The 13,151-nt window shown below is 43.3% G+C and overlaps 1 non-coding gene across 1 annotated transcript; it reads left to right on the forward strand.

The window, feature by feature from the left end:
* The first annotated feature begins 11,496 nt into the window (after nt 1-11,496).
* Nucleotides 11,497-11,578, forward strand: trnas-aga (transfer RNA serine (anticodon AGA)). Its single transcript has one exon. It is a non-coding gene; the product is annotated as a tRNA-Ser (tRNA).
* The last annotated feature ends 1,573 nt before the right edge of the window (nt 11,579-13,151 follow it).

The following is a 13,151-nucleotide window of genomic DNA, read 5'->3' on the forward strand; positions in this document are numbered from 1 at the left end:
ATAATGCATATTTCTTTCTTTGTTATATATGTTATTTAGCTGGAATTTCAACTTGCACAGATCTTTGTATTAGTCATCAGTTTTCATCTTATATACGCCTTGGATGCCTCCCATACCGAAGACAGCTTTACTACGTTCAATTAAAAAAAACAAAGTCAGATCTTCAGACAGCTTATCACTGAAATCCTCATCTTTTAACAGCATAATATTCATTCGCCATTTACCACTCCATCCCGTTTCAGCATTTAAATCAATTTGAATTTCAGCCGGTGCATGGTTTGATAATGCTATTGGGTCAATTTTACAGTCTATCACCTGTTCAACAATGGAGTAGCATATTAGAAAAAAAATATCTATTCTAGAGTAGGATTTAGGTCGATGAAAGAAAAACGTATATTCTTTTCTGGATGGATTCACCAATCGCCATATATCCATCAGACCGATATCCTCAATAAGATGATATAAGGCTGCCCTGTCCCCAGGTAAAGGTGAAGTCTGAAACGTGGTTTTATCAATAACAGGGTCCATTATTTGGTTAAATCTCCTGCTAATATTACTTTTCCTTCCTTGGCATCTAAAATTTCGATCACCTTGTTAAGGAAGTCTGGGTCTTCCTTAGTATTTGCATATATGTTACAAAGTACTACCTTCACCCCATTAATAAATGCATCTAACTGAATTATCGTGTCCTCCCAGTCCTTAAATTTTACAACCAATATAAAATTATTTTTTTGTTAAATAAAATCATTGTCCCATTCTGTATGCTATTAAATGATGAATGGAATACCTGGTCCACCCAATCTCTTCTAAATTCCAGCATCTTTAAAATATGTCTCCTGGACAAATGCAACGTCAATGTATTAACCTTTAAGCTATGCTATTTTTCCTCTTCATTGGGTTTTCACACCCATTAATGTTCCATGATATAAAATTAACCATTTTCATGTCCTAAACGCCATGCACACATGTGCAAAAATATAAATTTTCCCAGATGACTGAGTCTGGAATGCAACAATTCCCCAAAAAAAAATTCCAAAGAAAAACTTGCTGTACTATATCCCCATGCTCAATTATTACCAACAAACTCTGCAAATGCTGCGCTTTCAAACCATTAAACAACCAACATAACCCAAAAACATAGCGATAATATATTCCTGCCAGATTAACTAACAAATAAAAACAAATATAAAGAAACAGAAAAGAAAAAGGGACATGATATGGTCCGCGAAGTACCGTGCCAGCTAGTAAGCGTAGCACTAAACAGACCGCTTTATGCAGCTCCCCACCCACCTTGTTGTACCTAAAAAGTTATATCCATATATTAATATCTCTCAGTCGATGCCAGCCCCGATTTCCTGAATGAATTTCACTGCATCTGCAGCAGTAGTAAAGTTTGTCCAGCGTAGAACTGCTGGATAAGCGAGTGTATACCTCACGTTGACTCTTTGCAACAATTTCCTATTAGTAGTAAATGCCCTCCGTTTTTCAGTCAATTCTCTGGACATGTCCAGAAGGAAGGAGACTTTGCATCCCTCCCACTCATCTCCTCTTATTGTTTCGGCCGCTTGCAGCACGTTCTCTCTGGCCGAAGAGCACAAGAGTCGTATTAAGACCAAACGGGGGGGGGGGGGGGTGTCCTCACCCGGTCTCGGAGCCGGGACACCGTGCGCCCTCAATTTCAAACTCTGCATTCAGTTCGATGCCAAATCCATCGGACATGAATCTTTGCACATACTTAATCAGACCGCCCGTTTTCGCACCCTACTTTTTACAGACCAGCCTGATGTTGTTTCGTCTGCTCCTGTGCTCAAGCTCCTCGACATTGCACCACAGCAGGTCCAAGCGTTTATTATTTTGCTCGCTGGTACCCACCAGTTGCAAAGTGGTGTCCTCCACATTGGAGAGGTGACTGTCGTCTTCCGTCAGCCTCAGCTGAATGGCATTGTCGGAGTTCTTCAACTCAGTTGTCGTTTCTTTCATTGTAGATACATCGGCAGCCACCCAGAGCAGAATGGAATTTATACGATTAACTTCAGCCAGTAAATACCCCATGTTGGAGCCTTGGTCCGTCTTTGTCGTTAGCTTGCCTTGAGCTTCGGATCGCAGGCACTGTCTTGTAGCCAGGTGGCTCGCGGTAGCGCTCTCGCACCGAATTATCTCGCAAAGTTGTTATTTTTCAGTGAAAAAAAAAACAGTTTTTATCTGTAGAACAGCTGTATCCGAATAAGGCGGGAAAAATATGCTCCAATTGATAGATTGTTATGGTGGGTTGTCGGAACTCCACTTACATGCAGACATCTTGCCGCGCACCCACGTGACGTCTCCCACTAATTAAATTTAAGAGACTACTTGGCAGGTATACGGAGGAATTTAAGGTAGAAGGTTATATGTGAGGGAGGGTTTAATGGGCGGCACAACATTGTGGGCAGAATGGCCTGTGCTGTGTTGTTCTTTGTTCTTTCTTTAGTGTCGGGTTCTCAGATTATTAACTGTATGTTAACTGCTAACTGCATACTTAAAATTTCTTTTCTGTAGAGTGACAATGAAATGGCTTCTTTGTGGGTAACTGATGTGGTAGTGCTCTGGTTAATTGGATGTTTGGGTTATAATTATTGATAACGGAGGAACTAACAAATGGAAGCAGTGTTGTTCTAGCTGTATGTGTGGGAACCTGGAGCGAGTGCGTGGGATTTTTCGGGAGGAGAACCGAAGAGGAAGGACGTGCTGGACGCGCTCTGGTCAACCACCGAGGTTGGTCACAGGCGGCGGGTCGAGGAGGTCGGAAAAGATCGAACAGTGGACCGAAGACTTCGATTATTGAGCCTCAACGATTGGGCACGAATTGATTGAACTCTGATAAGTTTTGTCTCCTTTTCTTTTCTTTTTTTTATATTGCATTGCTATTAATTACCCAGTTCCAGTAAGATTTATAAAGTGTACTCCTAAAATGTACATGGAAAAGGGGGGGGGCACGTTTTGGCGGGAGGACGGATTTTAACCTAGACATACATAAGCTGATAGCCTGGGGTTTAGTTTTGTGGGGTGCTCGTCCCGGGATTGAATTTGTGAATGCTGGTGACCACACTGCTTAAATAAACTACATTTGGGATGCCGGCTACTGTTCTTCGGGGATGTTGTGTGGTTGCAAAGGTGGAAGAGAGCAATGCGTGCGTTTTGATGGATTGCAGACTAGCGTACCCGATGAAGTGTTACTTCGAGGTTTGAGTGCTGTTCAAACTTTTGGCAAAGTGGAGATTGAATCGCAGAACTGTGATTTTGAGACAGGTACGAATATAATGTTAGTGCAGACAAATGAGGACATAACAGAGGCGAAGTTGCCAGAGGAGATTGGCGTCCCCGGGGAGGCGGGGCCATGGCGCCTACAGAGTGTCTGTGAGGGAGGGGCCAAAGATCAGCGAGCAGAGTTGCCTGCAGAGGGGGGAAGAGATCTTAGGGAACGGATACTTTCGGTGCTGGAAGACAAAGGGAAAGAGTTGGTCAGATTTGGTCAGTTGGTCAGTCCCCGTATCACAGAGAAAATTGAGAGTTCTAAGTTGGTCTCTGCACTTACCACCTTAGCGAGAAGAGCAGAGGGTCCCCGCCAGAAGATAAGAGCTTTCTCGGGGATAACGCTCACTGCCGAGGGTAAGGAGGAATATGAGGGATGGGTTGAGCAAACGTCGCAGTAGTTGAGTGAGTGGCAGTGCCCGGATGAGGAAAAGCGGCAGAGGTTATTTGAACGTTTGCGGGAAGAGGCGGCTGAGGTTGTGCGAGATATGAAGGTTAACCAGCATTTTGCCCCTCTGAAGGACTATATGGAGGCCTTGGAAAGTGCTGTTGGGTTGACTGGGAGCTCCTGGGAGCTCCTCGGAGAGTTTCAATACATGTATCAGGCTGCGGATGAGAAGATCTCTGCGTACCTTTTCCGGCCAGAGAGACGGCTAAATGGATTGCCGTACTGGGAGGTCATTCGGGCTGAACAGGAGGATCAGATAAGGATGGACCAGATACTTCGAGGTGCTCAGGACGAGGACAAGGTTGCCTGGAGTCAATGGCAGTCTTGTAAAACGCCCCCCCCACCCCCCGACGTTCGTTCAACTGATCAAAGATGTGAGCGTGGCTGGATGAGCGCGCGTTGATGTCGCGGGAGGACTCTGTCAGCAGGGTGAGATCCTCAGTTGTAGCTCCCGGTGGGGACAGGAAAGGAACGGCATCCACTCGGCAACTGATAAAGGAGGTGGTAGCCGAGCTGAGGGCTGAGGGATCGGTAGGGAAGTCTTCGCCTTCCAGAGGGCGGACAGGGCAGGATGCTGCGAGCGGCGTAAGATCTGCGAGAAGAGGGGCAGCGGGTAGCTTATGTGATAACTGTGGGAAAGAGGGACACTGCCGGAGAGACTGTGAGAGGCAGGGGGTGTGCGATAACTCTGGGGAGGAGGGCCACTTCCGGCGGGAATGTGAGCGGCCGGAAGCCTCGCGGAGGGTGAGCCGCGGATATCCAAGCAAGGGGTCGTGTCGGGAAACTTAGAGGGGACCCAGTGAGGGAACGTCCTGGTTTCTCTAAGGGAACACGTACCCCGCAATGTACCAAGTGACCCACGAAAACAGAAGACTCGATTCTGGAATGATTAGTGGGCACTCCTCTAGCGTGTCGGTACGGATAGAGGGAATCTCTGCTAAAGCCATACTCGACACCGGGTTGCAGTTCACGCTACTATACTGTTCGTTTTACAACCAGTACTTAAAGCATTTGCTACGGACCCCATTCCTTGCACTGTTAATTTGGGGCGTCAGTGCTAGGGATTACCCATTGACAGCTATTTGTCCGTGAAACTGAAGTTTTCAAAAGCCGAGCTGTGAAACCGATAGCCTTTGCCATTTCATTAGTTATAATGGTCATGCGCAAATGCAAATTCTCTTAAATTTTCTTAATGTAGCAGCCTCTACCACCACTCCTAGCAGTGAATTCGACACATTATCTGTGATTAGATATGAAATTCAGACATCTACCCTATGCTTTCCTCCAATCACTTTAAAATTGTACCCCCTTGTTTTAGTCATTTCCACCTTATAAAAATGTATTTGGCTGTCCAATCGAACGAGTCCTCTCTACTCTTGTGCACCTCTTTCAAGTTACCACTCTTCCTGCAAACCTCCAAAGAGTAAAGTTCTATATTACTGCACCTATCCTCACAAGAAATGAACTATGAACTTCATTGTTTGAAGAAAACATATTGTCAATGTACATAGGTATCACCATATACTATCCTGATATTAATTTTCTCGTGGGCATGCACAGTAAATACAAAGAAACACAATAGAATCAATGACAAACTGCACACAACAAAGAATGCCAAAATGCTAAAGTAAAAACAACAGCTAAGGCATCAAATTGTATAAATAAGAGAATTGAAATAAATCGAAAATAGATTTGAAGTAAATATTGAGAACTGTGTAGATGCGCTCAGTGTTGCGGGGGGGGGGGGGCAATACCTGTGATGGACCTGATACATCTGCACCTTTTCAATTCTTATTCCATTCAACGATATTGGTACTTCTAAACCAGACCATCATGCCACCAGTCAATGTATTCTCCACTGTACATTTATAGAAATTTGCCAACGATTTAGATGACATGGTAAATCCATCCAAAGTTACATAATATAGGCTGGAAATGCTGGCAAATCTTACTGATCCCGGGAAGGAAGAATCTCCCGATAGGTGTTCTGCTGCTTCAGATATCCTCTCAGCGACTCTGTGTAACTGCGCCATTCAGTGCAATCCTCAATAACAGAGTCCAATGTTCGCTAAAATATTTGTATCATCCACCTCTGCTGTACTTTTAGTTTTAAGCAAAGGCGGTTTTGACGCTCGATTTAAGGACTACGGTTCACCGAGTTAGAAAGGAGGAAGAGAGGGAAACCGACACCTTGGCCTAGCTCAGTCCACCCTGCAGAGACAGAGTGAAATTCCCTACCTCAACTGCGCGCTCACAGCTCAGGGTGAAAGGTCATCGACCTAAAACGTGAACTCTGTTTCTCCCTCTGCAGACGCTGTCTTAGCTGTGGAATATTTCCGGCAGTTCAGAGTTTACTTCAGTTATTGTCCTGTTCTTTCAGACACGAAATCGATACACTCCCCATACGTTCCAGGACACAGTGACCAGATTCCATGTAAAATGCCCTTTTGCCTGGCCAGCGCCGTTGTGAGGAGTGTACAGTCCTTGCCGAGTCGTTTGCAGGTGCGCTATGAATTTATTGGGAATTCCCCGCGGAGCTTCTAACTCTGACAATTATTTGTTCTTAACGTTTTCTTTTCATGGTTTCCGCGACTCTCTGATGGAAATCTTTCACTCACGCAGGTTGTGAAAAGCCGTGACCTAGCATTGACTACATCTTGCAAAGAAGAAATGGGCCATCTAATCCTTCTTTTACTCCCAATCGGTGAGCGCGTTCGGCTCTTGACCGAAAGGTTGGTGGTTCGAGCCAACCCGGGGTGTTTGGCGAACCGGCAGCTTTTTCTGCACATTTAATTGACTGCTGGGATAGGTTGTTCTGTCCGGTGGGGGTGGATTTGGGGGATGCTCCATTTCTGCTGCCGTTCAGTGTTCAGTGGGGATTAAAATTGTTTTATTTTTGTCACGTACTCAGATACAATATGTGACAAAAAGCTTCTCTTTCATACATTTCATAGACATCATATATAAAATCAATTATAAAATGCAGAATTAAGTGTAACAGCGACAGAGGAAGCACAGTGCGGGTAAATAATAAGCTGGAGTGTCATAACGAGGTAGATTGTGACGTAAACGTCCTTCTTTTTTCACGAGGAAACCATTCAAGCTACCCTTCAGAAAGTGGTATGTACTTACTCTTCAGTGATCTTTCTGCTGGAGTCTAATTGGTTTCATTCCACAAAAATTATCATGGGGTCTGGGAAGAGAACTGAACAAGGATCAGGTATCATCGTTCTGAATGGGGGAACAGATTTCGGGCCGAGTGACTGTTGACTTCAGCTATTGTCTGTTTTGCTCTGCTCAATTGTGACATGCAGGAAGGATAGGACCTGAAGACTTTAGCATTTTAAGTGGGGATGTAGGTCAGTGGAAGAGAGTATGCTTTGCATGCATGAGGTCACGGGTTCAATTCCCGGCATCTCCAGGCATTGAATTTTGAACAATGCAAAGCTCAAACCGAACCATTAGGTTTGCACTGGCAACATGATGTTACCGCGATACAGCGGCACATAAAGGAGGTAGAATGAGTCTCAACGTGGACAAGAGAGAGAGTGGACCAGCAAAGCCGCCCACAGAGAACAGCAAGAAAGCACACCGGTGTGTCCTCCTCCTGAGGAGACTGAAGCCAGTGGGACTTCCCCTCCCACTATTGTAACATAGTTTTTATTTTGCAGGAGCACCATTGAAAGAGATCTAACCACATGCTTAACCGTCCGGTATGAGAATGGAAAGCCATCCGACGGTCAGACCCTACAGAGGATAGAGATTCTAACATTGATACCCAGTGATTTGGGGTCCATTCAGAACTGACGGAATTCTGACCTTCATTCGATCATACGGACGGATTGGGAGGTGAACGAGACTCGGGATTGGTAAAATAAATCCCGGAGTGTGGGTGTATTCTCCGCTGCACCTCAAACTGCGGTCTTTACTCGTTACGTCGAAGACTGACCAAAGTAACAGACACAAAGTGGAGAATTTCAGCGGGCCAGGCGGCATCTCCGCCCGAAGCATCGACTGTTTACTCCTCCCCATAGATGCTGTCTGACCTGCTGATTTGCTCCGGCATTCTGTGTTCTGGATTTGCAGCATCTGCAGAATCCCCTGTGTTTATAACCTGAATAACAGCCGCAGACAAAAAAAAAGAAGACTAGGAGACACAGAGGGAGATAACCACTGAGTCTGACTGCCGGGCTGTAGGGATATGGTCAGAATGATAATGAAAATCACTTCCCATGCTGAAATGTCGGGACGAGATATCCGGCTGGGTCGGAGCACAGAGACCGGATTATAACCAGACGTGGAAGTGCCGAACAGGGAAAGGAGGACGGGGAGGAAGGTTAAAGCGTAAGAGAGACACCAGGGAAATTAGACAAAATATTCCAACAAACAAAATAAAGGATAATCGGAGGAAAGCGGCAAAATTAACAAATAAAAAGACAGGAGAAGAACGGAGATATTTACCTATCTGCAGAATGGCGCGGAGGGAATGTACTGTCCCGATATCCAGAGGCCGGCAGATCCAAACCATCGTCTGCTATTCTTCAGCAGAATTTTTTTTTACCGCAAATCGCCATCACGTCACCTGTGTACACAACACACATTTCACTAAAAAATAAAAACATGTGCTTCCAATTTAAGTTTCCGTCTACTCACTCCATCACTTTCTGAGATGTGTTGAGAACTTCGCGGGTAAATCAATCCCTGTCGTGCTCAGCGATTGCCCAACCTATCTTGTTCTCCGCGGCATGAAGCTGTGACTGGTATTGAACAGATTGAACAGAAAATACTAGAAACACTCATCACCTCAAGAAACATTTGTGAGTGATGAAACGGGATTAACCTTTCTGATCGTGACACTCAATTAGAAATGGTGAGAGAAGAAGATAGCTTTCAGTTTCAAAGAAGGTGAGAAGTTGGGTGGGTAATGAAAAGGGGGACATCTCTGATGCGGCGAGACCAATACACGATGACGGTAAGATATTCGGAAAGAGAAACATTGGGCTAAAATGGCAGACGAACAACGGGCAGAAATGTTAATTTCATAGAGAAAGAAGTAATGTGGCTGAGTGATGCCAGACCGAGACGTTTGTGAGACATGTGCTGAAAAACAGATACAACACACGGCGATCGCCGGGAATCGAACCCGGATGAGCTGATTGAAAGGCAGCTATGCTCATCCCTATACACTATCGCTCCATGTTGCAGGAGTTTCGAGTAGTGAAGCGTCTCCCGTGCTCCTTGTGATTACACAGACACCGAGCTGCTCTCCGTCGGATCAATCCTCACTCTGCAGCAGGTTTTATTGCGGCCAGTTGACATCGCCATTCTCAAACAGATGGGAGTTATACTACAGCCAATGAACATTCAGCAGCGATCGGACTGAGTGAGGGCCGAACTCTCAGAGCGTCGGAAGGGCTGCAAATGGTGTCTGTTTCACACATCAGCACATGAGAAAACAAATGCTGATCGTGCATGTTGTTTAGAAAAGCCAATGTATATGTACGAGGGTGATTGATAGGTTCGTGGCCTACGGTAGAAGGAGATGAGTGATTAACTCTCGTTACATGCACCAGTAGGCCAACACTTTGAGTAATTATGCGGAAAGTTTGAAGTTACTAACTCATCCCCTTCCACCGTAGACCACGAAGTTATCAATCAACCCTGATGAGCTATTATCTTCAAACTTTCTGCACAATCACTCAAAGAGTTGAACTGCGTGTGCATATAACGAGAGCTGTATAACTCATCTGCATCTACCTATGCCACGAAACTTTCAATCACTCCTGCTTTGAACACTTTATGGATGTCCAAGATGGGAATGTTCCACGACGCTGAACTAAGTGTGTAAATGTAGGAAGGACAATGTTGAAAAACAATTGTGCTAGATTTTCTAAAATTGACTCCTTCCACCTTAGGGCACGAACCTAACAATCACCCTTCATAGGTGTGAGTTGAGTTTAGGAATAAATAAAATAATAATTAGCAACCACTTTGCTGGGATTATACTGCGATTCTCTCCATAGTTGGTAGAAGATTGAGGAGCAGATGTGCCGACAAATCACACAGAACTGTCATGTTAATAGGATTATAACGATCAGGCATTTCAACTTCTGCAAAATTAACCAGATCATTTTTTTTTGTGTAAGATAAGAAATGGAATTTCTGAAGTGCATCTGGAAGAGTATTTTTCTTCCAGGCCATCGATAGTGCTACTAGTGTTGACAATTCAACTGGGTTACGAAATTCACTCTGTAACTTGTAAATAATCAAAACTCGCACTTTACTGTCTCTGCATAAACGACAACGTAATTATGTTGACACTGGGCAATCAAATTAGAACTAGAATTCTGCTGTCCCCTCTGTACCAATACTCACTCAGACTACTTTTCCCAACTATATCACCAAATTAAGGCAGCTCATTTGGCCAAGTGGTCGATCCTTTCTTCTCTCAGTTACTGACTTCGGGGATCTTCCTTGCGATGGTGGGTTTCAGGAAAGAGTTATCACTGCTAGCCCATTCGAAGTTTCCTCTTTTATATTCATATTTTCCAATTCAGCTGTCCCATTCCAGCGTCATTGGCCATTGATCAACTTATTGGCTTGAATTCTCCTTTTGTTGGCTCGGCTCCAGGCCAGCATCCATTTTCCTCTTCCCAGTAAGCGTCAATCGGTAATTTATGCCTCTTTGTTCCCTTTAGTAACCAGTTTAAATCACTCAAGACAGGCATTGACCCCAACATTCACACATTTGCATGTGATATTATATCAAAAACACCTCACAAATAACTTCTCATTTGGAAAAGATCTCTTAACCCGCAGTTTACCTGAAGCAACTTTGTGTTTGCTTTAAAACACAGAAATTTTCATCTCACAAAATGGAAGATGTAAAACGGTTCCACAAAATGACATCTTCATTTCCAAGCACATGGCTATTACAAAGATCCTTGATCTGTCTGCTTCCATTGTCCTTGAGCCATTCGAGTTCGATGTTATCTTACATATTTTAAATCTTCCGTGGCCAACATCTCCTCTTTTTCGATCCAGGGAAAATCCTGGGGATCACATTACTGTTAATATGTCTCAGTGAATATGGCACAGAAGGAACAGCAGCATTCATTAATCAAAAATACAGGATTTAAATATATTATCCGAACAAAACATGAAGAAACATGATAAGTGTTTCATACCCTATTACATACATTCTGTACATCGGTAATTTAACAGGAATTGGTATTATTGGTATATGGAGTTTCGAAAAATTGGTACATGGATCTGAAAAAAATAAAGGCCTCTGCGTAAACCAAGGTAACTTCAAAAGTAAGTACATGTTCAGCACAACATGCTGAAGGAACTTTATTGTGCTGTAGGTTTGCTATGTTTCTATATTGAAACGGAATATAACTGTATGAAATCAACCAGGATCAGCAAAAATAAATGTGTAAAGGCATGGTGCTCGCAAACACTGAAGTCATTAAAGTTGCCCTAAAACACACACTGGGGAAAATAGCATGGGTAACCACTAGAACAAAGAGCAAAGCAATGACAGAATGTGAAGTAATACACATCAAAGGATATAAATTAACATTTAAACCCCGGTCCAAACTTTATTCCAAACGGGATGGATTCTGCAAAACATCGTTGGCTAAACTGACGTGATATTTAATAGTCTTTTATGACACATCCCATTGTTACATTTGGTAAATAACTCTATCTGACTCGACCATAATATAAATTATAGGTTGAAGAACACTGGAGCACTTGTAGTCGTGGCCGAGTGGTTAAGGCGATGGACTAGAAATCCATTGGGGTTTCCCCACGCAGGTTCGAATCCTGCCGACTACGTGTATATATTGGTTTTGATTCCCTGATCCTTTCCACGGACATAGATTGTAAAAAGCCAGTCGAAACACCGATCTCTGTTCGCCGCCTGCAAGAATAGGAAGATCCCCTGTGTTCCGTATTTATTCAGACGGCCTCTGTTCGGCTGTTATCCGAACTGTTGGAGCTGTTATTCGGCTGTTGGAACCTGGATGGTTCCAAACTATCCAGGGGCGCTGTTGATCCAGTGGCCTTTGCTGTCCGTTTTGTGCGCTTGGTGCCGTCCCTAATACATTCATTAAAAAAGACATATATCCACATATAGAAAAGAGAACACTACCACGACCTGTCTTGCTTACATTCATGTTGCCATAAACTGAATATATTGTACTTGGACGATCAAACCAACAGAAACTCAGACATGGCACCAATGTATTTCATGATTAAATTTCTGTTATCTCCACTTGAACCAGAGGGATAAATTCACTCAACTTCATTCACACCAACACTGACTGTTTCCACAACTCACTTTCAAACTCGACATTTCATGCTGTTTGTTATTTTTTGCTTTGTTATTATTATTATGACTTTCTCAGCTCAAGCTGGTAAAACCTGAAGTCCGGGCATATGACGCACACTCATTCCTCAATAGCTGCGGACTGCCGACCATTCTAGTGACGTATAGCACAGTGGCTTTCAGGAAGATTTACAGAAATATTGGTTTGCTGTCCTTACTGTTTGATACTATTGCGTAGTGACTGTGAGATGATAGTTGTTGTTGATATTACTATTGGGACAATCTACACCATGTTCATGCTCGATAGTCTTTAAATTTCTTCTTTAAATTCAGCATATTTCTGGTGCTTTTCACTTGTTAATTGTTGTACGTTATGTGTGTTTGCAATGACTATATTGATTCTGTACGTTGTAACTGCGTTTTCATCCAGTAATATTATATATCCAGACCGTTATTATGGATTGTCCTATCTGTAACAATGGATCAGACAAATTTAATTTGCAGGACTCTGACCCTAATCTAGAAGAGGTTTGAATTTATAGTAAAGTGTGGTGTCTTTTATGAGTTTATATTTTAAAGCAGGATTTTGGTGACTGATGTTTGTCAATTGTTTGTCCCGTGTAAGTAATCAGATTGAGTTAAACTGCTGCTCAATCCTGTAATGTGTTGCATTGTTCCTGGTGATAAATTTTCGGCATTTATCGTCAGTAACTTGTAGGACGTTTATTATATATTTCTAATATTTCTCGTTTAACCATCTGGCCCTTTATTGCCACAAGGAACCCCTCTGTATCTGGGAAGAGGTCTCCAACTCTGAGCCAAGCGTTCCGCGTTTCCCTCTTCACACCTTGTCTGCTCAGGTCATGGGGATGTTTTCTATGGAGGGATGCCCCCCATTGGTTAACTTTATATTATTATTTTTAATTTACGTTTTTATATTTTCACAGTCTGTTAAGTTTTCTACATTGATTGTCCGCCTTATGTGCACGCTTTCATTGATTATATTCTATTTCTTTGCACTTACTGTAAATCCCCGCAAGGAAACTCATCTAACGGTAGCATATTTGCGATTTGGTAATG

Source organism: Hypanus sabinus, chromosome 31 (genome assembly GCF_030144855.1).
Source record: "Hypanus sabinus isolate sHypSab1 chromosome 31, sHypSab1.hap1, whole genome shotgun sequence".
Lineage (NCBI taxonomy): Eukaryota > Metazoa > Chordata > Chondrichthyes > Myliobatiformes > Dasyatidae > Hypanus > Hypanus sabinus.